The 25,157-nt window shown below is 44.9% G+C and overlaps 1 pseudogene; it reads right to left on the reverse strand.

The window, feature by feature from the left end:
- Positions 1 to 18,669: 18,669 nt before the first annotated feature.
- Positions 18,670 to 23,077, reverse strand: LOC132885275 (uncharacterized protein K02A2.6-like; annotated as a pseudogene).
- Between the last annotated feature and the right edge of the window lie 2,080 nt (positions 23,078 to 25,157).

A 25,157-nucleotide genomic window follows, 5' to 3' on the forward strand; every position in this document is an offset into this window, starting at 1 on the left:
GATTTTTTTTTCTTTTGCCCGTATGCAACTCATACCATGCAATCATAAATCACAACTTCGTAGAGGCTTGCCACATCCTTCAAAAAGTACTGCACAGGGAGGAGTTTCCTCGACCCTATTTCTCGTTATTCTCACCACACTCTCTAGTCTAGTCTGTATTGGTCTGTTTGCTGATTGATCGACCCCTGCCTGTTTTCTCGACTACGATTCTCGTCTTGTGATTTGGCTTGGTCTCCAGTTTGCTTCCCCGCTTTCCCCTGCGCATACAGCTGTAAGTGCCTGCACCCTGACACCATCCTACATTATTCAGTAACAGAATTCACGAAAGACTATTGTACATTGAGGTAATGTCTGTGCATATTTCTTTAACAGGTTCTATATATTTGTTATTATTTGTGTCTTTTCTTTTTAGTTTGTAAGGAAATTTAGTTTAATTACACAGGGAGTTTAATTACACAGGGAGTTTTATCAGACTTTAATAATGATGGAGAAAAGTGACATATTTCAGGGAGGACTTCATGATACTCATTTTCATGATTTATTTCATGTACTTTTTATTTATTTTTTGTTGAAATACGGTAAATCAACATTTAAATCAGAACAAAAACATTTAGAGTCATGTTTATTTATTTCTGCCCTAATCCTCCTCCAATACAATTTATTTACTGTCAAATTTAACTACGTATCTAATTATTGAATTATATCTTTATATAATTAAATATTTCACTCACAAAGTCTAAAACATCCTTCACACACTGTCAATATACAGCATCAATAAATGGCTTTCTCAGATGTTCCTGCATTATAACACAAGTGTGATATGAAAAGTGGCATAAAGTTACCAGAAAAACAATAAAGCCATGACTTTAGATCATTTCTATAACCCTTTATTTCAGCCAAAATTTCATAACAGTCCTTCATTAAATGATGTGGCACATCCACCATGTAGTACAAGTCCCTGTGAATTAGTTGCCACTATAGAAACAGTAACTTACTGCTACATAACTATTTAATAAATACAATCATGTATGAGCTGTATAACTTACATAAATGTGGCTCATCCCTGCTGCTCCTTCTTTTCTTTTTTGCTCGTGATGAAGATTCAGCTATTTTCTTCCTCCTGTGTTTTGAACCTTTTCAGTCAGAAATCGCGATCATTCAGTTCACACATGTAACAGTATGAGGTGTTACTGATTAGTCTGTTTGACTCCACAGGCCTGTCTGCAGTGTTAAACCTCAGCAATGACACTGGAAGCATTTAGACTGTGATATAAACACACGTAAACATTCTCATCTTCATTAGATTGTAATAAACGCAGGATTTCACTGATCATTCTCACAGCTCTCAGCTCAGGAACTGGATCATTCACAGTTTCTCACTGACCGATATGTTTCTATAAGTGTTTATGTTTCACCCAGTGATCACCTCTGGACTTCTAACACACACACATAAAGTATAATTGTATTTTAACTTGTATTTCAGTGTTCATGCTGGAATCAGTTTAGTTTTGAGCAGTTAATAAAACAGCAACCTTTAAGCTTGTTTTTCAGCTTTGTTGTCTCAGCTGATCACTGATCATTAAAGACACAGTTTTTAAACTAAACAAAAACCCTGTTATAATCAGCTTGTATTTCAGTGTCAGTATTTCAGCAGTGTGTTACGAGTGGTTCAACATTTTCAACAACTTCCCAAGTGTACACAGAGTACTCTTTTTGATGACTCCCCTCCCGTCCTCCCAAAAGAGTACAAATAAAAATTATTTTTCATCAACTATATAAGGCCTGAAATTAACATGGTTTCCAGAGACAGGCATTTTCTCCATTGCAACTCGAATATGAGTAGCCTAGATATTTAATTAATTCTGTCTATTAAGGACAGGCTCCTGTTGAGGGAAATGCATCAATTTCGAGCCTTTAAAAAATAAATAATTGTGGCAGCAGGGGCGTGGCCAAGCAGCAGTCTGTGAATGGAGGGCGGGGTCGGGGAAGGTAAGTGGCTAAGTCATTCCACCTGCTGTCAATTAATATGTGTGTTTGTTACAGGGACGGAGCATAAAAGGAGGGGGAGAGCAGAGAAAAGAGGCGCCCGACAAGAATGCATGTGTGTGTGTGTGTGTGTGTGTGTGTGTGTGCGCGCGCGCGCGCGCGCGCGTGTGTGTGAGGCTGAAAAGCTAGATATTTCTCTTAAAAAACAAAATAAAAAAATAAAAGTTTGTAAGAACCTCAGGTCCCACGTGCCATGCTTCTGTACTCCATCCACATCAGGGATTTGCTACAATGATGCCAAAACCCGGGACCGAGTACAGAAGGGAACCACCCCATGGAGTCCTCGCCAAATATGGAGCTCGTCCATGCCCTCGCTGCTGCCCCGCAGAACCAGCATCAAGCTCTGACCGCCCTCCGGAAGGACCAGGAACAATGCTTGGAAGCCTTGGTGCTGGCCCAGCAGGAAGATCGCCAGGCATTCCAGCATCTGCTGGCGTTGGCAGGGGCGTCCAACATTACCACCCTGGACTCCCCTCACTTCACCCTCACGAAGATGGGCCCACATGATGATCCTGAAGCCTTCATTGCTCTCTTTGAGCAAGCAGCCTAAGCGTGGGGGTGGCCAATCAAGCAGCGCATGGCTCGCCTCCTCCCACTCTTGACAGGCAAGGCACAGCTCACGGCGCAGGAGCTCCCTGCCGACAGCTGGCTCAACTATGCCAACCTCAAGAGGGCCATTTTGCAGCAGGTTGGCTGCTCCCCAGAGCAACATCACCAGCAGTTCCGGAAATTGACCCTGGAGGAGGTCGGCCGACTGTTCGCATTTGGCCAACAGCTCTGGGACGCCTGCTGGCAGTGGCTGAGGGCAGAAGACTACAACGCCGACAGGATCATCGATCTGGTGGCACTGGAACAGTTCATCTCCCGGCTTCCGGAAGGAATGGCAGAATGGGTCCAGTGTCAACACCTGGTGTCACTCCAGCGAGCCATCGAGTTGGTGGAGGACCATCTGGCGGTGGTTCCGACGGCAGGCGGATGAGACGAAGGCGCCTCTCCTCGTTTCTCTTCTCTTCCCCCCCTCCCCTCTCTTTCTTTCTCCCTCTCGCCCCATTCCCCCACCACAGAGGCAGGGGCCGACTCCCCCCCCAGCTGGCCCATCCCACCTGTGGTGTCCTCCTGTCTCCCTCTTCTGTATCTGTCTTTCCCCCTCAGGTGAGTGACACCCTTAACACCGGTGCAGAGGGAACACCTGGGCCGGTATGCTGGCGTGGCGGGGAGCCAGGGCATCTCCATAATCAGGGTTCCGCAAGGGAGGTGGAAGCCATGATCCGGATCCCCGACGTGCCAGAGACTGCCCCCGAGCAGGCTGGAACATATCGCATGCCGGTAAGTGTTCAAGGGGATACATATCACGCTTTGGTGGATTCTGGTTGTAATCAGACCTCAATTCACCAATGCCTGGTGCAAAGTGAGGCATTGGGGAAAGCACAAGCAGTGAAAATGTTGTGTGTGCACGGGGATGTTCACAATTATCCCTTAGTGTCTGTCCGTATTGTATTCCGGGGCCAAATGCATAAAGAAAAGGCGACGGTTAGTCCTCGTCTCACCCACTCGTTGATTATGGGTACTGATTGGCCAGGGTTTGAAAAGCTGATGAAATATTTAACACGTAGTGGGTCCTGCACTAGGAGGTCATGGGAAGATCCCGGTGTGGCGTTGACTGGAGAAGCTGTCACAGAGTTGTCTATGTCAGCACCGCATCAGAGAGAGGAGCAGCCCACTCCTCCTCCATCTCTTGGGGATTCCCTTGGGGATTTCCCGTTAGAGCAGTCGGGAGATGAGACTCTGCGGCATGCGTTTAACCAAGTGAGAGTAATTGATGGTCATACTCTTCAGCCCAGCGCGGCACCGACCTTCCCTTATTTTTCTATTATTAAGGATAGATTGTACCAAGTAATGCAGGACACTCAAACTAGTGAACAAATAACCCAATTGTTAATCCCAAAAAGCTGCAGGGAACTCGTATTCCATGTGGCTCACTTTAATCCTATAGCTGGACCCCTTTTGAGAGAATTGGGATGGATCTCGTCAGGCCATTAGATCGGTCGGCACGAGGGTATCACTTTATTCTAGTTCTGGTGGACTATTCAACACGATATCCAGAAGCAGTGCCTCTCCGCAATATCTCAGCATGCAGTATTGCAGAAGCGCTCTTCCGCTTTATCTTCTGGATCGGGATTCTGAAAGAAATCCTGACAGACCAAGGCACTTTGTTTATGTCATGCACACTGTGCGAGCTATATGGGTTACTGGAGATTAAGTCTATCTGCACCAGTATCTATCACCCACAAATGGCTGGCTTAGTAGAGCAATTTAACCAAACACTCAAGAGCATAATCCGGAAATTCGTAAGTGAAGATGCATGTAATTGGGATAAGTGGCTTGAGCCCCTGTTATTCACAGTACGAGAGGTCCCACAAGCCTCCACGGGGTTTCTCCATTTGAATTATTATATGGGTGTAAGCCACATGGCATTCTGGACATGCTACAAGAAAATTAGGAAGAGGGACCTTCACCTAGCAAAAATGAAATTCAGTACGTTCTTGACCTGCACGCAAAACTCTACACCCTCATGCACCTAACCCAGGAGAATTTGCGGCAGGCACAAGAATGTCAAATCTGGCTGTATGACAGGGACACATGCCTTAGAGAGTTCAAGCTGGGAGACAAAGTGCTCATATTATTGCCCACGTCAAGCTCCAAATTAGTCACCAAGTGGCAAGGGCCCTTCGAGGTCACATGGCGAGTCAAAGACATTGACTATGAGGTGAGGCAAACAGACAGGGGCGGGGCATTGCAAATCTACCACCTCAACCTTTTAAAACACTGGAATGAGGGGGTCCCCGTGGCGTTGGCGTTGGTAGTCCCGGAAAAGGTGGAGCTGGGGCCGGAGGTGAAAAAGATAACATCTTGGGCCACTCTGGTCCCTTGTGGAGACCACCTCTCACCGGCCCAACTCATGGAGGTGGCCAGGTTGCAAAAGGAATTTTCCGACGTGTTCTTGCCCCTTCCTGGTCGTACCCACCTTATAGAACACCACATCGAAATGTCCCTGGGGGTTGTAGTGCATAGCCGCCCTTACCGCTTGCCCGAACACAAGAAAAAGGTGGTTCAGGATGAACTCAAGGCCATGCTCGAAATGGGCATAATCGAGGAGTCCCACAGTGACTAGAGCAGCCCAGTGGTCCTGGTTCCGAAGACCGACGGGTCGGTCCGGTTCTGTGTGGACTATAGAAAGGTCAATGCGGTGTCTAAATTTGACACATACCCAATGCCTCGCACTGATGAGTTGCTTGATCGGTTAGGCGCTGCCCACTTTTATTCGACACTGGATCTAACAAAGGGATATTGGCAGATCCACTTGACTCCTCTATCCTGGGAGAAAATGGCCTTTTCCACACCATTTGGATTACACCAATTTGTCACGCTCCCTTTTGGGTTATTTAGGGTGCCTTCTACGTTCCAGCGGGTTATTGACAGGGTCCTCTGCCCTCACGCTGCCTACACGGCCGCATATCTGGATGATATAGTAATCTACACCCATGATTGGCTGCGGCACTTGGAACACCTGAGGGCCGTTCTAAAGTCACTGAGGTGTGCGGGCCTCACAGCTAACCCAAAAAAGCGTGTGATTGGGCAGGTGGAAGTATGGTATCTGGGGTTCCACTTGGGTCATGGGCAGGTGCGTCCCAAAATTAACAAGAATGCAGCGATTGCAGCCTGCCCGAGGCCCAAGACCAAAAAGGAGGTGAGACGGTTCCTGGGGCTGGCTGGCTATTATCGTAGGTTTCTACCTAATTTTTCGGACATCACCAGCCCGCTAACCGATCTCACTAAAAAGGGGGCTCCAGATCCGGTCCAGTGGATGGAGCAGTGCCAACAGGCCTTCTCTGAGGTAAAAGCTGCACTGTGTGGGGGGCCACTTTTACACTCCCCTGACTTTTCTCTCCCCCTTATTTTGTAGACTAATGCATTGGACAGAGGGCTGGTGGCCATTTTGTCCCAGAAGGTGGAGGGCGAGGAGCGCCCCGTGCTGTACATCAGCCAGAAACTCTCGATGCATGAAAGCAAATACAGCACGATAGAGAAGGAGTGTCTTGCCATCAAGTGGGCGGTCCTCGCCCTCTGATACTACCTGCTGGGGTGCCCTTTCACTCTCTGTTCGGACCACACACCCCTCCAGTGGCTCCACCGCATGAAGGATGTCAATGTGCGGATCACCCATTGGTATCTCTCCCTCCAACCATTTAAGTTCGAGGTGATCCACAGGCCTGGGGCACAGATGGTGGTGGCGGACTTCCTGTCCCATCGGGGGGGAGTCAGCTTCAGGTCGGACAGCTCCCCAGCCTGAGTCGGGCGGTGGGGAGGTATGTGGCAGCGGGGGCGTGGCCAAGCAGCAGGCTGTGAATGGAGGTGGGGTTGGGGAAGGTAAGTGGCTAAGTCATTCCACCTGCTGTCAATTAATGTGTGTGTGTTTGTTACAGGGACGGAGCATAAAAGGAGAGGGAGAGCAGAGAAAAGAGGCACTCGACCAGTGTGTGCGTGTGTGAGGCTGAAAAGCTAGATATCTCTCTCTAAAAAAAAAAAGTTTCTAAGAACCTCAGGTCGTGCCTGCCATGCTTCTGTACTCCACCCACATCAGGGATTTGTTCCAATAATAAAGAGAAAAATATTGCATCTCGAAATTGTTTGACATATCAAGATAACACCTCATTCCAGATCTTGCAAAACTGGGCAGATTACTTAATTGTCCAATTAATGTGTGCCAAATAACCTCAGTTTTGTTCACTTGATACTTCAAATAATTCCCATTCAGTATAAATGATCAAATCCTATTTAATATCAATAGAATTGAATGAAAATTTATCATTAAAGTCATCTACAGCTCACAATATCATTTTTGGTCTACCACTCTAAGACTTGCACATTTAAAAAAAGTCTAGTCATTTAGAATATTGTCTCTCAGGATGTCACTATTTATACAGGTTCACAACAGCCCATCTGAACAGTCAGTCACGGAGCAACAGTCAGAGTCACCATGTCCATGGCATAATATTTACAAATAAAAACATTCAAATTTGTCATTGACAGCATCGGATTGGTCAGTGTGTCTGTGCTGCTTATTACAGCCTAATATGAGAAATAAACAGGGTAGTTTTCAATCTAAACCTGATGTAGACCAGTGTCACCCTCCTTGACAACTGTCATCAAGGACAAACTCAGAGGACAAACAGTTGTGGTTTAATAGAGAGCCTAAAGTGTTTAACTTGGAAATATGGTCAATTCTTGTGTGGTTTATGGGTGTTCGAATCGATCGAATAGGGAGAAACAAAGTTTTTACTGCTTCCCTTCAGTTTCTGCTGAAAGATATAATAAAAAAAAGTGAGATTTGTGCAAGAAACAGCGAGACACATGGTTACGTCATATACATAGAGAAGACCTGTTGAGCGATGTTTACTCGAAAAATGTTAACCTTATACAAGTCTGCAGTGACCACTTTATATCAGGTACTGTAAATTAGTAATTAGTATTTTTTTTACATACCGTAGTATTCACATGTATACTGTGGAAATTCATGAATGAGAAGTCAATGTTTTGGGTAAAATGGTCCAAATAGGCCAGACACTCTCTGAGAATAGTTAACCTGGAAAATATTTGCATTCATGAGTAAATAAAGACTTGATTTGGACATATGTACTCTTCGTGAGAACACTGTCACATTACACCATATATTTACCTTTGCAATCAGCAATTGTTTGTCTCCAAAAACCTCACAGATCACCCCTCTGACTCAACCATTAGCAAAGTTCTTGTAGGGTGGTTGAGAAAATACGGATAGGTCACAGACTACGGATTATGGAAATATAATAAAAAAGGACATAAAATATAGAGTGTTTATGGATTTCATACGGATGCATCACAAATGTTAGTAATTTACAGATTGGTCACAGATGTTTCAGTATATTATGAACTGGTTACGGATTTCATACGGACGATGCATTACAGATGGTTAATTTTACGGACGTTGCTACGAGTCTATGGAACAACGTCATGGATGTCACAAGGATCATGGTGACGTTATCTGCCAATGGTAGCTACACAATGGAGGTAGAAGCGCCAGATGAAGTCGAGCCAATACTCACTAATCAGCAGACGAGTCTTTCAATAAGAGATGTGGAACATCTAATAATATACAGAGAACACAACTCTGAAATGAAATTTTTGCCAAAAGGGAGTGAAGTTTACATATTTCACCCAAAGACTGATGTAGAAAGTAGGGATTAGGTAGCAGATGGTCACAGGTACCTAAATTAATTTCAGTGATGACATTTCAGATATATTGTTCACTTTGTATGAATTTTTCATTTATTTTTCTATCTGTCTTCTTGTCTTTATTTCTTTCTATTTCTATCTTTTTCTTTTGTTCTATTTTTCAGTTTTTCTTGTGAAGGGACCCATACATTAAAAGGCAACTCCGAAGAATTAAAGAAGCATTATTACTATCTACATATCGGAACAAATGGGAAGAAAAGATTAACAGACACGCGTTTTTGAAAAGAAGTTTCCGTCCTGTTGTCGCCAAACTTTAAGAATATCGCAGTTTTACATTTCATTCGTGATAAATCTATATCTAAACCGAAATAGCATAAAGCAAACAAAAATATCCGTAAGACCAAAGCCTTCTGTCATTAAAAAGATGGAGAAGGTAAAAAGCAACATGGACCGAAGTGCCTATAAATTATACAAAGAGTCTGGAGCCACAGAAAAGAAGGTGGAGATCACAGACATGCCACAGAATGTCTGTCAAATTAATTTACTATTGATATTTCACAGAAAATTTCACATATGCGTGAATAAAAGATTTGTAAAAGATTGCTATATGGGTTTTTTTCCGTATTCAGTGACTCATCTGTATTTTGTGGCGGCACGGTAGTGTAGTGGTTAGCGCTGTCGCCTCACAGCAAGAAGGTCCTGGGTTCGAGCCCCGGGGCCGGCGAGGGCCTTTCTGTGTGGAGTTTGCATGTTCTCCCCGTGTCCGCGTGGGTTTCCTCCGGGTGCTCCGGTTTCCCCCACAGTCCAAAGACATGCAGGTTAGGTTAACTGGTGACTCTAAATTGACCGTAGGTGTGGGTGTGAATGGTTGTCTGTGTCTATGTGTCAGCCCTGTGATGACCTGGCGACTTGTCCAGGGTCTACCCCGCCTTTCGCCCATAGTCAGCTGGGATAGGCTCCAGCTTGCCTGCGACCCTGTAGAAGGATAAAGCGGCTAGAGATAATGAGATGAGATGAGATCTGTATTTTGTAAACAGTGTTCTTGTAGCATTACAACCCCTTGTAGTACATGAGGCAGTCTTGTGTATCTTTTTCTTCAGTGTTCTTCCTAATGGTAGATCCGGCTCTGACATCCATCGGAGGGTTTTTCCTCCTCTCAACCATTCACACAAACACCTATGGACAATTTAGAGTAGCCAGTTAACTTAATCACATGTCTTTGCACTGTGGGGGAAACCGGAGGAAACCCATGTACAGCCACTGGGCTTGAACCCAGAAGCTTCATGCTGTGATGCGACAGTGCTAACCACTGCACCACTGTGCCGCCAGTCTTGTGTCTAGCTGCTGTCTTTGGAGATTAAATTCATTCCCACCTGGATGTAGGTCACGCTCGGCCATGAATCTACCTTACATTCAAATTCCCTCCTTGGAATCTCGGATGGATTTTTTTTAACCGAAATATAATATTTTTTCCCCAAATAATGATTTGTTACAATCTATTTTATCAAAATATCCAGACAATAAGCCATTATTAGCCATGTAGCACTAATAAAAAGCATCAAGGCCAGTAGATTTTGTGTGTAAACACATTCAAGTGATTATTAATTCATGCCTGGTATCCGGGATGGTCCCTGCATGTTTTAAGTATGCGGTTGTCCAACCCCTGCTTAAAAAACACAATCTTGATGTTAAATGCCTAAAAAATTACCGCCCCATTTCTAAGCTTCCTTTTATCTCTAAGGTGCTGGAAAAAGCTGTTCTCTCTCAACTGCTCCCCTTTTTAAACATGCATGATATTCTGGAACCTTTTCAGTCTGGTTTTAGAGCCCTTCACAGTGCTGAAACAGCCTTACTTAAAGTGACTAATGATCTGCTGCGCACTTTAGATTCAGGTGAAAATGCAGTCCTGATTTTATTGGATCTTAGTGCTGCCTTTGACACTGTGGATCACAACATTCTTCTCGCTCACCTAGAACAGCGGGTAGGCATTAAGGGGACAGCACTATACTGGTTCAGCTCCTATCTTAAACATAGGACATTTTCTGTGTCCATTGATCAGTTCTCCTCATCCACTGCTCCTGTCTCCTATGGGGTCCCTCAGGAGTCCATCTTGGGCCCAGTGCTCTTTTGCCTATATATGCTCCCCCTTGGTGACATCATTAGAAAATATAATATCTCTTTCATTTATATGCAGATGACTCACAATTGTATCTCCCACTAAAATCCACTGACTCTGTACAGTCTCTCTTGGACTGTCTTGAAGATATTAAAGTTTGGATGTCTAATAACTATCTCCAGTTAAACAGTGATACAACAGAAGTCATCATCTTTGGTCCTCCCAAATACATAAGCACTGTTGCGAGCAAATTAGCTCACCTCACCCTGTATGTTAAATCCCATGCCAGAAATCTAGGGGTCATACTAGACTCAGGGCTCTGTCTTGACAGACAGATAAGCTCTGTTGTTAAAAACAGTTTTTATCAGTTACGAATCATCTCCCACCTCAAATCGTTTTTATCTTATAATGATCTGGAAAAAGTAGTCCATGCCTTCATTACATCACGCCTGGACTACTGCAATTCTCTCTACCTCGGCCTCCCCCTGTCTTCACTAACATGTCTGCAGTTGGTTCAAAATGCAGCGGCGAGACTGTTGACTGGTACAAGGAAGCGTGAACATATCACCTCTGTCTTGGCTTCCCTGCATTGGCTTCCCATTCATTTTAGAATTCAGTTTAAAGCAGGGCTTTGAACCGGTTCAAGGAACGAAAACGAAAACCGGGAACTTTTTCTATTTCACATGGAACAGAAACGAAACCAGAAACTTTATTATTTTTTATGTTCCGGAACAGAAACGCTTATTAAAAATAATGGTAACCGGTTAATACCGGTTTTTATTTCGTTCCTCAAAGTTTCTGTAGCCTACAAATAGTCATTCTTCTCCTGCGCAAGTTTCTATGACCCGCTGGGGTTCACTTCCTGTGTGACGTTCGCTGATTGAATGGAGAGAGCGGGAAGGTGGACTACTAGTGAGTAAATGCATTACTGAGTGTCTGAGCAAAGAAGAGCCTGAATGTTGCAACCTCCCTATTGGCTGTTTGTAAAAATGTATCAATTGTTGCCCCTCCCACGGGAATCATCGCGGGCTCGAGAGACGAGACCTGACGAGTTAGTTCGTTGGTAGCAGAACAAAATGTCTGGACACAAATCGGGTTTTCAGAAAAGGAAAGAAAATAAACGGAGGGTCGAAAATACAAAAAAGGAGGCAGAAAATGCAAAACGAGTTTTAAGGTAGGACAAATGGTTACTTTTCTGAGGCAGCCCGCCGTGGCTGCCTGCAGGCTTATTTATTATAGCCCATTTAGTTAAAATAGTTGATATAAAATGTTTATAGTTATAGTTATGTGATGGTTGTCCTGATTTAGACTGTTTTTTTTGGGGGGGGTTGCGCGATGTTGCACCCGGGTCCAGATTAGGGCAGAACCGGCCCTGGCTACATTTCAGCTGTAGTTTATGTATGTATGTACTTGCATAGATGTGTACTTCCAATATGGCGCCTAACAAAATCTCGCGGCGCGGTGACGTCATGCGGTAGCCCTCTATAGGGCCTGACTAGCCTTTGGTAACACACTAAACGAATTATCTTTCATTTTTGGCACTTTTTCTGTTTGTGTAGATGGGAAGACATACTGAGAATCCAAATCACCAACATTTGAAATAATAATTGTTTTGAATTATTTCTTGTCTTATTTAATGAAGGTTGTAATAGAATTAGCCTACATTTGGCTTAAGCTGGATGAGACAGAGACATAACTTTATAGCCATTTGTTAAACAGCTGAGAGGGAATGTAATTAACCGTTCCGGGAACGAAATTTTTTTGTTCTAACCGGTTCGGGAACGTCTATTTAATGGTGGAACCCAAAACCGGAAACGTTAAAATTCCGTTTCTGTTCGGAACGAACCAATAGGAAAAAAATTCCGGTTCAAAGCCCTGGTTTAAAGTTTTACTTATTGTTTTTAAGGATCTAAATGGACAGGCCCCTGCTTACATCACTGAACTTCTCCAGCCCCATTCAGTCACCAGGTCCCTTAGGTCCTCTAGCAAAGGATAATTACATGTGCCATGGTCACGACTGAAACAGAAAGGTGATAGGGCCTTTGCTGTGGCTGCTCCCTGACTGTGGAACCAGTTACCCTCAGATATTAGATGCACCCCCTCTATTCCCACCTTTAAATCTAGATTAAAAACTCACCTCTATTCATGAGCTTTCCTAGTCCCCTAATCCTCTTATTTCTTGTGTATCTGTGTTGTAGGTTCTGTTCTGTTTGGTTTAACATTCATTTATTTTTCACATTTGTCTTTTTTCCAAATTTGTCTTTTATTTATTATTACTGAATGCTCATTTATTATTATTTTTCTTATTCTGTACAGTACTTTGGTCAGTGGTAGCTGTGTTTAAATGTCCTTTATAAATACATTTTACTTACTTACTTACAGTGACAGGAATAACGGCGTTAGAAATAAACGGCGTTACTAACGGCGTTACTTTTTTTAGTAACGAGTAATCTAACTAATTACTTTTTACATCGTTATAACGCCGTTCCCGTTACTTACAATAAAATACTATGCGTTACTTTATTAAAGCTGTTCTCATCTGGCACGCTGCTCGTTCAGCCTTTCTTTACTCTGCTTTAGTGTGGGGCGGGGAGACACGAGACAACGGCACAGTAAGCCAATCAGAGTAGATTTAGACAACATACGTAGGTAGGCCACGCCTACTGCACTACTGCGCGCTCTTTCAATCAGAAGACACAGCGATGGCGAGCGGTCAGCCCAGCACTGCGCTTTCACATTGGAAATACAGCCATTACTTTTCATTACTTGAAATAAAAGGCAAGAGTGTTTACGTGCAATGCACATTATGTCGAGGAACAAAGCGTTTGTCCTCGTCAGTGGCCAGTAATTAGTAACATAATTTTAATAACTGCAAAAATATATTACATTTGATAGATGTCTTATCTCACATTGTCCCACAAAAATATTAATATAGTGTAGATAACATTACTAATTGGTTCTGTTAAGTGTCCATTTCAGTCATTAAACACATTTAACATTCACTTTTATTATGATTACACTAATTGAATTTGATTTTTTTTGAGGGGGAACAAAATGTAACGGAATAATTACTTTCCCTGGTAATTAGTTACTTTTATGACAAAGTAACTCCGTTACTAACTCAGTTACTTTTTGGGAAAAGTAACTAGTAACTGTAACTAATTACTTTTTGAAAGTAACGTGCCCAACACTGCTTACTTACTTACTAAACTGAGCAACTGTTTGTCCTCTGAGTTCGTCCTTAATGACGGTTGTCAAGGAGGATGAACCCGGGTTGATAGAACAACACACCTTCTTCTTTATAAAGCTGGGTAAAGCTGCCTGGCCTTTCGAAACGGCATCTGATCTCTTCAAACTGTCGTGATGAAGACAAAGACATTCAGGAAGTTCTTGTACAGGTTTACTGGCTTGTTGTGTATTGCAGTTGTTCTGCTTTTAGTGAAATTGAAGAGCTTTTCAAGACGGCCATCAGCTGCTGCCATGTTTGTGACTGTTGTGACACATGGAGCTTTTCCTTGGGGCCCTGATCCTCTGTACAGAGCGAGGCAGACCATTTCAAACAATGGCCTCAACTTCTGATGACAAGATCAAAATTTTTAATAGATTTTAAAAGCATACACTGAACATTAATCCTCTCAACCCTGAGCGTACCTTCCGTACACTTGTGAAATTGTTGAAAATGTTAAACCACCTCTGAGAGAGTCAGTTTACAGTTTATCCTGATAAATCACACACTGACAAAACCTCTAAACTATAAAACATCTACTGAAGAACATACTTTTATTTTACTAGCCTCTTTTCAGGGAGTGAGGATTGTCTGTGTTCATATTTCAGAGTCGGTGAAAATCCTGCAGTTAATTTCAGAAATGAATGGTTAAAGAAAATAAGGATTTCTTCTCGATATGAGCTGTAACTGCTTTCACTTGGACTTTAGTCCCTTCCTTGTTCCCTTTGTAGGGGTTGATAAAGGGGCAGTTCCTTATATGATCACAGTGCAGTTTGTCTCCACCTCCCTGACTTCACCTCTACTCATGTGGATTTATACAGTCATTCAACCTGCATGTGAAATAACAATAATGTGGTTTATTTCTCCTGCAGATTATCGTGATTATCGGAGAAGATCGTGGGCCACGTCATTTCATCTTTGTCCCAGCAGATGGCAGCATTTGGCCCAAATGGAGACTTCATTCATTCATGAAAACATGCTGCAATTATTTTATTCATGATTAACACTTGCTTTGGTCATACTGTAATTTTTTTAACATAACTTTGACATTTTTACTTCTAAATAAAACAATAATAATTTGATTGTATTTTTGTTGAAAGGAGAAACTCATGTTTGTTCAGTTTTATCCACACAGACATCAGCAGCTGCTTTTAACAAATGTTATTGATCATTTTAATATCAGTGTGAACTGTAAATGATCTTTATTAATATCTGTATTGTAATGAAGTTCCACAATCATACAAAAAATAGTTTATGTGTTCCCGGTTTTCTGTTTCTGGTTGAGAGAACGTAGTCCGCGAGTTTGCTGCCTCTTCTCCCCAGCATTTTCTTTTTTTTTTTTGTTTTCTTTAACTGTGCTTCTGATTTTTGGCAACGTGTTGCAAATCCATTTTGTTTCTTTTTGGTTAATTTCGGACTCTTCTTGTTTGGTTTTGACACCGGCTTTTTGCAATCACCTGTAGCTAATCCGCCTGTGAGCCCCCTCTTTCTTTCCACCCGCTTGACATCAGCAGTGGTGAGTGAGTTTCCACCATTTACTACGCTGTTGCCTTGTTTTATGTGCTGGTTAGTCAAATTGCTTCCCTGCACTATACTCTGGGTGTGGAACCGCTGGTGTTTTGGTTACATTTATGAGCGGTGTTAGGCTAAGGTGGCTTTGCACCTTACATTGGACTGCATCTATCCATCTGTTTTTGGATCATGACTGTGGGTCTGGGTATTGGTTTTGTGGCCCGAGCTTTTACCCATGTTTTACACCTAATCACTGGAGGAATTAAAAAGCCTTAGTGCACGGCGCCACTTGGATTCTGCGGTATTTAATCTGTGCCGCTCTATTGGAATCGCGCGCCGCCCTCAGTATATTCATGGCTCTCCATGCTCTCCGACTGCTCATTATACTTCGGAGTCTTCCATACCCATCATATGGACTCACAATCGGATTGCCAAGGTCAACAAGAATGCTCATGGAGTTATTCATGGTGTTCTTCGCTCACTTGGGAAACTGCAATGTTCTGCTGTCTTTGGATTGTCACCTGTGTTTCCTGCAAAAATTGGCCTTTTAAACTCCTGCTCCATCACCAACAAAGCATCACTCATTAACGACCTAATTATCCAAAAGATCCTGGACATACTTCTTGTCTCGTCTTCATCTGCTTATCCGGGGCCGGGTCGCGGAGGCAGCAGTCTGAGCATGGAAACCCAAACTTCCCTCTCCCCAGTCACCTCAGCCAGCTCCTCGGGAAGAACAACGAGGCATTCCCAGGCCAGCCGAGAGACATGGTCCCTTCAGCGTGTCCTGGGTCTTCCCCGGGGCCTCCTCCTGGGGGGACATGCCTGGAACACCTCCCCAGGGAGGTGTCCAGGAGGCATCCAAAAGAGATGTCCGAGCCACCTCAGCTGATTCCTCTCGATGTGGAGGAGCAGTGTCTCTACTCCGAGCTCCTCCCGAGTGACTGTGCTTCTCACCCTATCCCTAAGGGAGCACCCAGCCACCCTGCGAAGGAAACTCATTTCGGCCGCTTGTATCCGCGATCTTGTTCTTTCGGTCATTACCCAAAGCTCATGACCATAGGTGAGAGTCGGAACGTAGATCGACCGGTAAATTGAGAGCATCGCCTTTTGGCTCAGCTCCTTCTTCACCACGATGGACCAGTAAAGCGACCGCATCACTGCGGAGGCTACGCCAATCCATGTGTCGATCTCACGCTCCATCCTTCCCTCACTTGTGAACAAGATCCCGAGATACTTAAACTCCTCCACTTGAGGCAGGACTTCTCCACCAACCTGGAGAGGGCAAGCCACCCTTTTCCAGTCAAGAACCATGGCCTCAGACTTGGAGGTGCTGATTCTCATCCCAGCCACTTCACACTCAACTGTAAACCGCCCCAGTGCATGCTGAAGGTCCTGGTTTGAAGAAGCCAACAGGACAACATCATCCACAAAAAGCAGAGATGAAATCTTGTGGTTCCCAAACAGGATTCCTTCCAGCCCCTGGCTGCGCCTAGAAATTCTGTCCATAAAAATTATGAACAGAACCGGTGACAAAGGGCAGCCCTGCCAGAGTCCAACATGCACTGGGAACAGGTCTGACTTACTGCCAGCAATGCGAACCAGACTCCTGCTCCGTTCGTACAGGGACTGGACAGCCCTTAGCAAAGAGCCCCAAACCCCATACTCCCGAAGCACCCCCCACAGAATACCATGAGGGACACGGTCGAGTGCCTTCTCCAGATCCACAAAGCACATGTGGACTGGTTGGGCAAACTCCCATGAACCCTCGAGCACCCTATGAAGGGTATAGAGCTGGTCCAGTGTTCCACGACCAGGACAAAAACCGCATTGTTCCTCCTGGATCCGAGGTTCGACTATTGGCCGAATTCTGCTCTCCAGTACCCTGGAGTAAACCTTCCCAGGGAGGCTGAGAAGTGTGATTCCCCTATAATTGGAGCACAGTCCCCAGTCCCCTTTCTTAAAAAGAGGGACCACCATCCCGGTCTGCCACTCCAGAGGCACTGTCCCCGACTGCCACATGATGTTGCAGAGGCGTGTCAGCCAAGACAGCCCCACAACATCCAGAGACTTGAGATACTCAGGGCGGATCTCATCCACCCCAGGTGCCTTGCCACCGAGGAGCTTGCAAACCACCTCAGTGACTTCAGCTTGGGTAATGGACGAGTCCACCTCTGAGTCATCAGCCTCCGCTTCCTCAATGGAAGGCGTGACAGTGGGATTGAGGAGATCCTCGAAGTATTCCTTCCACCGCCCGACAATGTCCCCAGTCAAGGTCAACAGCTCCCCACCCGCACTGTAAACAGTGTTGGCATAGTACTGCTTCCCCCTCCTGAGGTGCCAGACAGTTTGCCAGAATTTCTTCAAGGCTGACCAATAGTCCTCCTCCATGGCCTCACCGAACTCCTCCCAGTTCCGAGTTTTTGCCTCCACAACTGCCCGAGCTGCAGCACGCCTGGCCTGCCGATAACCGTCAGCTGCCTCAGGAGTCCCGGAGGCCAACATGGCCCGATAGGACTCCTTCTTCAGCTTGACGGCCTCCCTTACTTCCGGTGTCCACCACCGGGTTCAGGGATTGCCGCCACGACAGGCACCAGAGACCTTGTGGCCACAGCTCCAAACAGCCACATCTAAAATGGGGGTAGAGAACATGGTCCACTCAGACTCAATGTCCCCCGCCTCCCTCGGAAGCTGGGAGAAGCTCTCCCGGAGGTGGGAGTTAAAGACCTCCCCGACAGAGTGCTCGGCCAGACGTTCCCAGCAGACTCTCACCATACGTTTGGGCCTGCCAGGTCAAACAATAATACTATATCTAACACACTTGATACTTTCGCTCCCCTTAAAGCTAGACAGGTCTCCGCAAATCGCGCCTCTCCTTTGTTTGCCTCTGAGCTTAGGGCCATGAAGGCCAAGGGAAGGCAGCTAGAGCACCTTTATAAGAAAACTGGCCTTACTATTCATCTTTCACTCTTCTCTGAACACATCACAAAGTATAAGGATGCTCTTAATGCTGCCCGATCCTCCTAATACGCTAACATCATGCGCTGGGTTACCTCTACCTCCTCCCCTCCCCTCCTACCCCCTTACCCCCCACCCCTGATTGCCCCCTCCTTCCCCCCTTTCCCCCCCTCAAGTCCCATGTTTTAAAGTGTACTTGTGTTATTGTGTGCTTGTGCGGAGGTTTTTAAATGCTCCCACACTGTACTCCTGATAGGAGCATAGTGGGGGGGGGGTTCTTTTTTCCTCATTTTTCCTCATGTTACTACTGTGTTTCTTTTTCTTTTATCCCTGTCTTCCTGTCCTGTTCCCCCTCTGTAAGGACAGGTTGATGGTCAATTTCACTGGTAACAGTGACAATAAAGGGTTCATTCATTCACATCATTAAGAGTGTGTAGTATCTTGACTACATTAACAAACACAAACACCATCAATCCGTTTGAATCTTTTATATACTGTAAAGAAAGCGCGGGCAACACATTTACACAATGCATTCGGGATATTCTTCTCTGGTCTGAACACAAATGCAATGGCTCTATATGAGCATAGCAAACCCCCCAGTGCCCCCTAGGGGCTTCAGGTAAATCATAGGATTACTACACTCCCCCACTGTTAAGATAAAACATAGGTACTAACAGTACAAACTACTAAAAATACATAATACTGAAAATACAGAACTTCCTAGCAAGTTTCTTTTGTTCACAACCTGAGATGTAAACAGAACCAAGCTCATGAACACATTGTCTTGACAATACATAAACATTTACAACAGTTGTTTTTTTTTTTTAAACTAAGGAAGTACAGGGTAGACTGCCTGTCTTCCATGAGATCATAAGGCGCATTCTTGCCTTTCCTCAAACATGATCTCACTGCTAGCTAATATAGTCTTTCAGGTATCGGGGTGACACCCATTCTCTGGTGGATCAGCACAGCTCCACTGGTGGAACTCCAGGTGAGTCCAGTCTTTCAGGAATGGGGCTCTGGAGATTCCCCTGGCCAGGAGAAGGTGGCGGCTCTGTCTCTGGCTGACTTGACGATGGTTCCGGCTCGTCGTCAGGTCTGTGAGGCTCCGGGAGTTCTGGGCTGTTTTCCAGTGACGGTGAGGATTCAGGATGACGAGCTCTCACCTGGTCAACATGTCTCCTCATGCGCTGGCCATTACCTAAGATCACAGTGTAGGACACAGGACCCGTCGGTGACTCTACAGTAGCTGGTATCCATTTAGGACCCAGGCTGTAGTTCCTGGCATATACGGCATCGCCGGGACTGAACCTTCTCAGCTGAGCGGTTTTGTCATGGTCCTCTTTCTGTTTCATCTGTTTGTGTTCAATCTTGGACTTTAAGTCTGGTTTTAATAGATCAAAGGCAGACCTCAGCCTTCTGTTCATCAGCATTTCTGCTGGTGACAGCCCAGTTGTTGTTTGTGGTGTGATGCGGTAGCTAAATAAGAATCTGGAAACCCGCGCCTCAATGCTGCCTCCTTTCATTTTCTTCACCCGCTCTTTGAAAGTCTGCACTGCCCGTTCTGCCAACCCATTGGAGGACAGATGGAACGGAGCTGATGTTATATGCTGAATCCCATTTTGAGCCATGAAATGGTGAAATTCTGAGCTTGTAAAGCAGCTACCATTATCTGAGACCAGTATTTGTGGGAGACCTTGTGCTGCAAAACACTGGTGTAACTTCTCAATGGTTGTTTGGGTTGTACTTCCATTTGTGGGGTAAACCTCCAACCACTTTGAGTGCGCGTCGATGATTATTAGGAACATTTTTCCCAAGAATGGCCCTGCATAATCAATGTGGATGAGCAACCATGGCCTCTCCGGCCACTCCCACAGGTGCAGTGGCGCATTTGGTGGTGCTTTTCTATTCTCTTGGCATTGTTGGCACACGCTCACCTCTCTCTCTATGTCCTGGTCCATCCGTGGCCACCACATGTAAGACCTGGCCAGCGCTTTCATGCGTGAGATGCCTGGGTATGATTGATGGAGTGCTTTCAGGAGTGCTGTATGGCTGGGTGGAGGAATCACAGTTCGCGCTCCCCAGAGGATGCACCCATCTTGGGCATTCAGCTCCAGTCGCCTGCTGTAGTACGGCATGAGCTCGGGATCTTTTATCTCTGGCCATCCACTGAGAACATAACTGTATACTTGAGACAGTGTGGCATCTTTGGATGTCCACTTTCTGATCTGAGACACATTGAGGGGTACATCATCCATCTGGTCCAACATCAGCACCCGCTCTGGCGTCTCCTGCTCTGTCTGCAGGGATGGAACTGGCAGTCTGCTGAGCGCGTCAGCGTTGCTGTGGAATTTCCCAGGTTTGTAGATTATCTTGTACTCATAGGCTCTGAGCAGAACAGACCATCTCTGGATCCTGGGTGAGAGCATGTGGGGTACAGGTTTCATTTCATGGAACAGTGTTATCAAAGGCTTATGATCGGTTGTGATGGTAAACTTACGTCCACATAGGTACTTGTGGAATCTCTGGATACCGAATATGACAGCTAAACCCTCTTTGTCTAGCTGAGAGTATCGTTTCTCCAATGCAGTAAGGGTTCATGACATGAAACCCAGCGGCCTCTCAGTTCCATCAGGCATCCTGTGCGATAACACAGCACCCACCCCATAAGGGGATGCATCACACACCAAAATTAGTTCCCTATCCGCAGAATAATGAACTAACACATGGGCAGACTGAAGGAGTTCTTTGGACTTACGGAAAGCTTCAGCTTGCTTGTTTGTCCATGCCCATTTCTCATCTTTCCTCAGCAGCTGGTGCATTGGGGCAAGCAGTGTGGACAGGTTAGGGAGAAAATGATTGTAATAATTCAGCAGCCCCAGATATGCTTTGAGCTCTGTAACATTTGATGGTGTCGGGGCATCGCTGATTGCCTTGACCTTTGACGTCATTGGGTGCAGACCCTGTGCATTCACCTTGTGGCCTAAATAACACACCTCGTCCTTCAGTAACTCACATTTGGACCTCTTCAGACGCAACCCGGCCTCCTCCAAGCATCCTAACACTGCATTCAAGTTCTTGAGATGGTCCTGGGCATTTACACCTGTCACAAGAATGTCATCCAAATAAATAGCCACCATTGGTATGCCCTGCAGCAACCCCTCCATCGTTCTTTGGAAAACAGCCAGGGCGGATGAAACGCCAAAAGGGAGGCGGTTGTATGTGAAAAGACCCTTGAGCGTGTTCACTGTGAGGTACTTCTTTGAGTTTTCATCCATCAGAATCTGTGCATAAGCGTGGCTCATATCTAGTTTTGAAAACTGTTGGCCTCCAGACAAGGCTGTGAACAGGTCTTCTATTTTTGGGATTGGGTACTGTTCTAAGAGGGACACTCAATTCACAGTGAGCTTATAATCACCGCACAGCCTAATTGACCCATCGGGTTTCAATATGGGTACCACCGGACATGCCCAGTCTGAGTGTTTGATAGGCGTGATTATCTGTTCCTTTATCAGGCGGTTTATTTCGGCTTCTACTTTAGGGTGCATAGTGAAGGGGATCTGTCTAGGACGGAAGTATCTGGGTATCGCGCCTGGCACAACGTTAATGGTCGCCTTGACTCCCTTCAACGTCCCCAACTCATCCTTGAATACATCTTCATGATGCGCCAGCACCTGTTCTACGGTCAGCCTTTCCCCACTTGCTACACTCATGTTGTGAATTTCTGCCCAGTTCAATCTTAATTGTTTGAGCCAGCTTCGGCCCAGCAGGTTGGGTCCAGTGCCACCGACTATGTAGAGAGGTAAGTTTTTTCGTTGGTTTTGACATTGCACATTGACATCGGCTGCTCCCAGCACCTTCATGTTTTCCCCTGTATATGTTTTTAATTTCATACTAGTTTGCCCCACTTTGGGCTTTTTCACATTTTCCCACTGTACATTGAACACTGATTCATTCATAAGTGTAATGCTGCATCCTGTGTCCACTTCAAACTTCACGTTTTCCCCATGAACTGTCAACTCCGCAACAATTGGTTTTACCTTTGAATGTTTGTCCTGTAGACTGTACGTTGAAAAGGCTTGCTCTATGTTGTCTGTTTTTTCATATTCTTCCTCTTCTGAATCTACAGTTACATGGTGTGAGTGACTACTCCCACTGGGTGCACTGTTTATGCTTTTTCGGCTATTTTCCCCTTTGTTTGGCTTCAGAACAGTTTGTTTTCTAGAATTTCAACAAGCTCTCCCAATGTGGCTTATTTTCCCACATGAATGGCATTTCTCTTGCTTGAAACGGCAGGATAAGGGATCGTGTCCGCCATTGCACCTGTAACAAGTTTTCCCTTCCTCTCCTGTTTTTCTTTCAGGTTGCCTAAATGCAGCACTGGGATTCCCCCTTTCTCTGATGCTATTACACGCTGCTTTTCCTTGCAAATCCTGTGTCTTTTTGTATGCAGACTCCATAGCTAAAGTCATTTTGAGTGCTTTTTCAAACGTGAGATTTGACTCCGCCAGTAAACGTCTTTGCATAGTCTCATCGTTTATCCCACACACTAGTCGATCCCGCAGCATTTGTGAGAGTGACACCCCATAATTACAGTCCTGTGCCAGCTTTCTAAGTTGGGCAACAAACTCGGACACTGACTCGTCCGGTTGCTTCATGCGGGAGTTGAATCTGAAACGCTGCACAATTTCGCTGGGTTGTGGGTTAAAATGGTCTTTTATCAACGTCACTAGCTCATCAAAAGTGCGATCTCCTGGTTTGTCAGGGCTTACCAAGTTGCGCATCAGGCTGTAAGTTTCAGCGCCCACCACACTAATGAGAACGGATTTTTGTTTGTCTGAGTCATTAATTCTGTTTGCTGCAAAAAAGTGCTGTATAATTTCTACATATTCCTCCCAACTTTGCGTTTTGTGGTCGAATGCCACGAGTGTTCCAATGGTCGCTGCCATATCGGGTTAACTTGCTGGCTTGCTAGCTAGCTCTTCCCTCCCTCGCAACTTCGGGGAAAGTAAACTGACAATTATCTCTCACCAAGGTGTCCGGAATTCGCTCTCTGCGTGGAGTCCTCGTCGCCAATATGTAGTATCTTGACTACATTAACAAACATGAACACCATCAATCTGTTTGAATCTTTTATATAAAGAAAGCGCGGGCAACACATTTACACAATGCATTCGGGATATTCTTCTCTGGTCTGAACACAAATGCAGTGGCTCTATATGAGCATAGCAAACCCCCCAGTGCCCCCTAGGGGCTTCAGGTAAATCATAGGATTACTACAGAGTGGCAACCATAGACCCAAAACTCTGTTTAATACAATAAATAAACTTCTTCAGCCTCCTTCCTCAACCACTCCCAGTTCCCCTGCTCAGTGTCAGGCCTTTTTGGATTTTTTCAGGAATAAAATTGACAGCATTTACCAACACGTTCATTCTGAAATTCATTCTTCTGCCTCGCAAGTAGTTCTTTCTCATAAAGCTGACTGCTGTCTCTCTGCTTTCTCTCCTGTTGATTCTTCTAAAGTATCGGAAATCATGACTAAGTCCTCCTCCTCCTCCTCCTCATGTCTGTTGGACCCTGCACCCACTGCACTTCTTAAATCCTGTGTATCTGCTATCTCCCCTTATATTGCTCATATAATTAATCAGTGTTTTGCTTTAGGCACTGTTCCCACCTCCCTCAAAATTGCTTCTGTTACACCAATACTAAAGAAACCTGGTCTAGATTATTTTTCACTGTCCAATTACAGACCCATTTCAAATCTCCCTTTCCTAGCTAAAGTAATGGAGAGAGTTGTAGCCTCTCAGCTTCATACTTTCCTTGCTTGTAATGATCTCTATGAACCCTTTCAGTCAGGCTTTCGCAATCGGCACAGCACTGAATCTGCTCTCTTAAGAGTTGTTAATGACCTCCTGCTCTCAACTGATGCTGGTCATCTCAATGTCCTTGTTCTCTTGGACCTCACAGCTGCCTTTGACACTGTACATCATGAGATATTCATTTCCAGATTATCTTCTTTTGGTATTACTGGCTTAGCTTTAGCCTGGTTTCAGTCATATCTAGCAAACAGGCAACAGTTTATCTCTATTGGTGTTCATAAATCATCCACGCTACTGTTGCTCAAGGTGTGCCTCAGGGTTCTGTCCTTGGTCCTCTTCTTTTTATATTATGTGTTTCTCCTATAGGCCAGATTATTCGTAACCATGGCCTTAACTTTCATTATGCTGATGACATTCAAATCTACATCACTATCACCCCTTCCATAGCCTCTGTTCAGCTGCTAAGGACTTGCATCACTGACCTTAAGCAATGGTTGCATAAGAACTGCTTTAAACTTAATGCTAGCAAAACGGTGGTTCTATTAGTAGGTACCAAAAGACAGGTTCTGAACTTCTCCAGTTTTACTATTGATGTTGATGGTGTGTCTATTAGTCCTTCCCAAGTTATAAAAAACCTTGGAGTTCTCTTTGACTCCACCTTTATGTTTGAACCCCATCTTAAACTAATTACTAAGAATGCTTTCTTTCACCTCCACAATATTGCACGTCTCCGCCCTTTTCTCTTGGAAATTGATGCCAAAATGTTGGTCAATGCATTTATTTTTTCTCGTCTTGACTATTGCAGTTCTCTCTTTTATGGTCTCTCTGCCACATTGCTCAATTGCCTGCAGTACATCCAAAACTCAGCAGCTAGAGTCCTCACACTCACCAAGCGCACTGCTCATATTACTCCTGTTTTACAGCAACTGCATTGGTTGCCAGTTATTTCTAGGATCAAATACAAAATCTTGCTTTTGACCTATAAAGCTCTTCATGGTTTCGCCCCTTCCTATCTCTGTGAGCTAATTCATTTGTACTGTCCCTCCCGCTCCCTCAGATCTTCTGTCTGTGGACCTCTGACTGTTCCATGTTTTAAACTGGCATCTATGGGTGCCGGATCATTCAGTGTTGCTGCTCCTAAACTTTGGAACTCGTTACCACAATCGCTTCGTGACTGTTCCACTCTCTCTTCCTTCAAAGCTAACTTGAA

This window comes from Neoarius graeffei, chromosome 1, assembly GCF_027579695.1.
Source record: "Neoarius graeffei isolate fNeoGra1 chromosome 1, fNeoGra1.pri, whole genome shotgun sequence".
In the NCBI taxonomy this organism is placed as follows: Eukaryota; Metazoa; Chordata; class Actinopteri; order Siluriformes; family Ariidae; genus Neoarius; species Neoarius graeffei.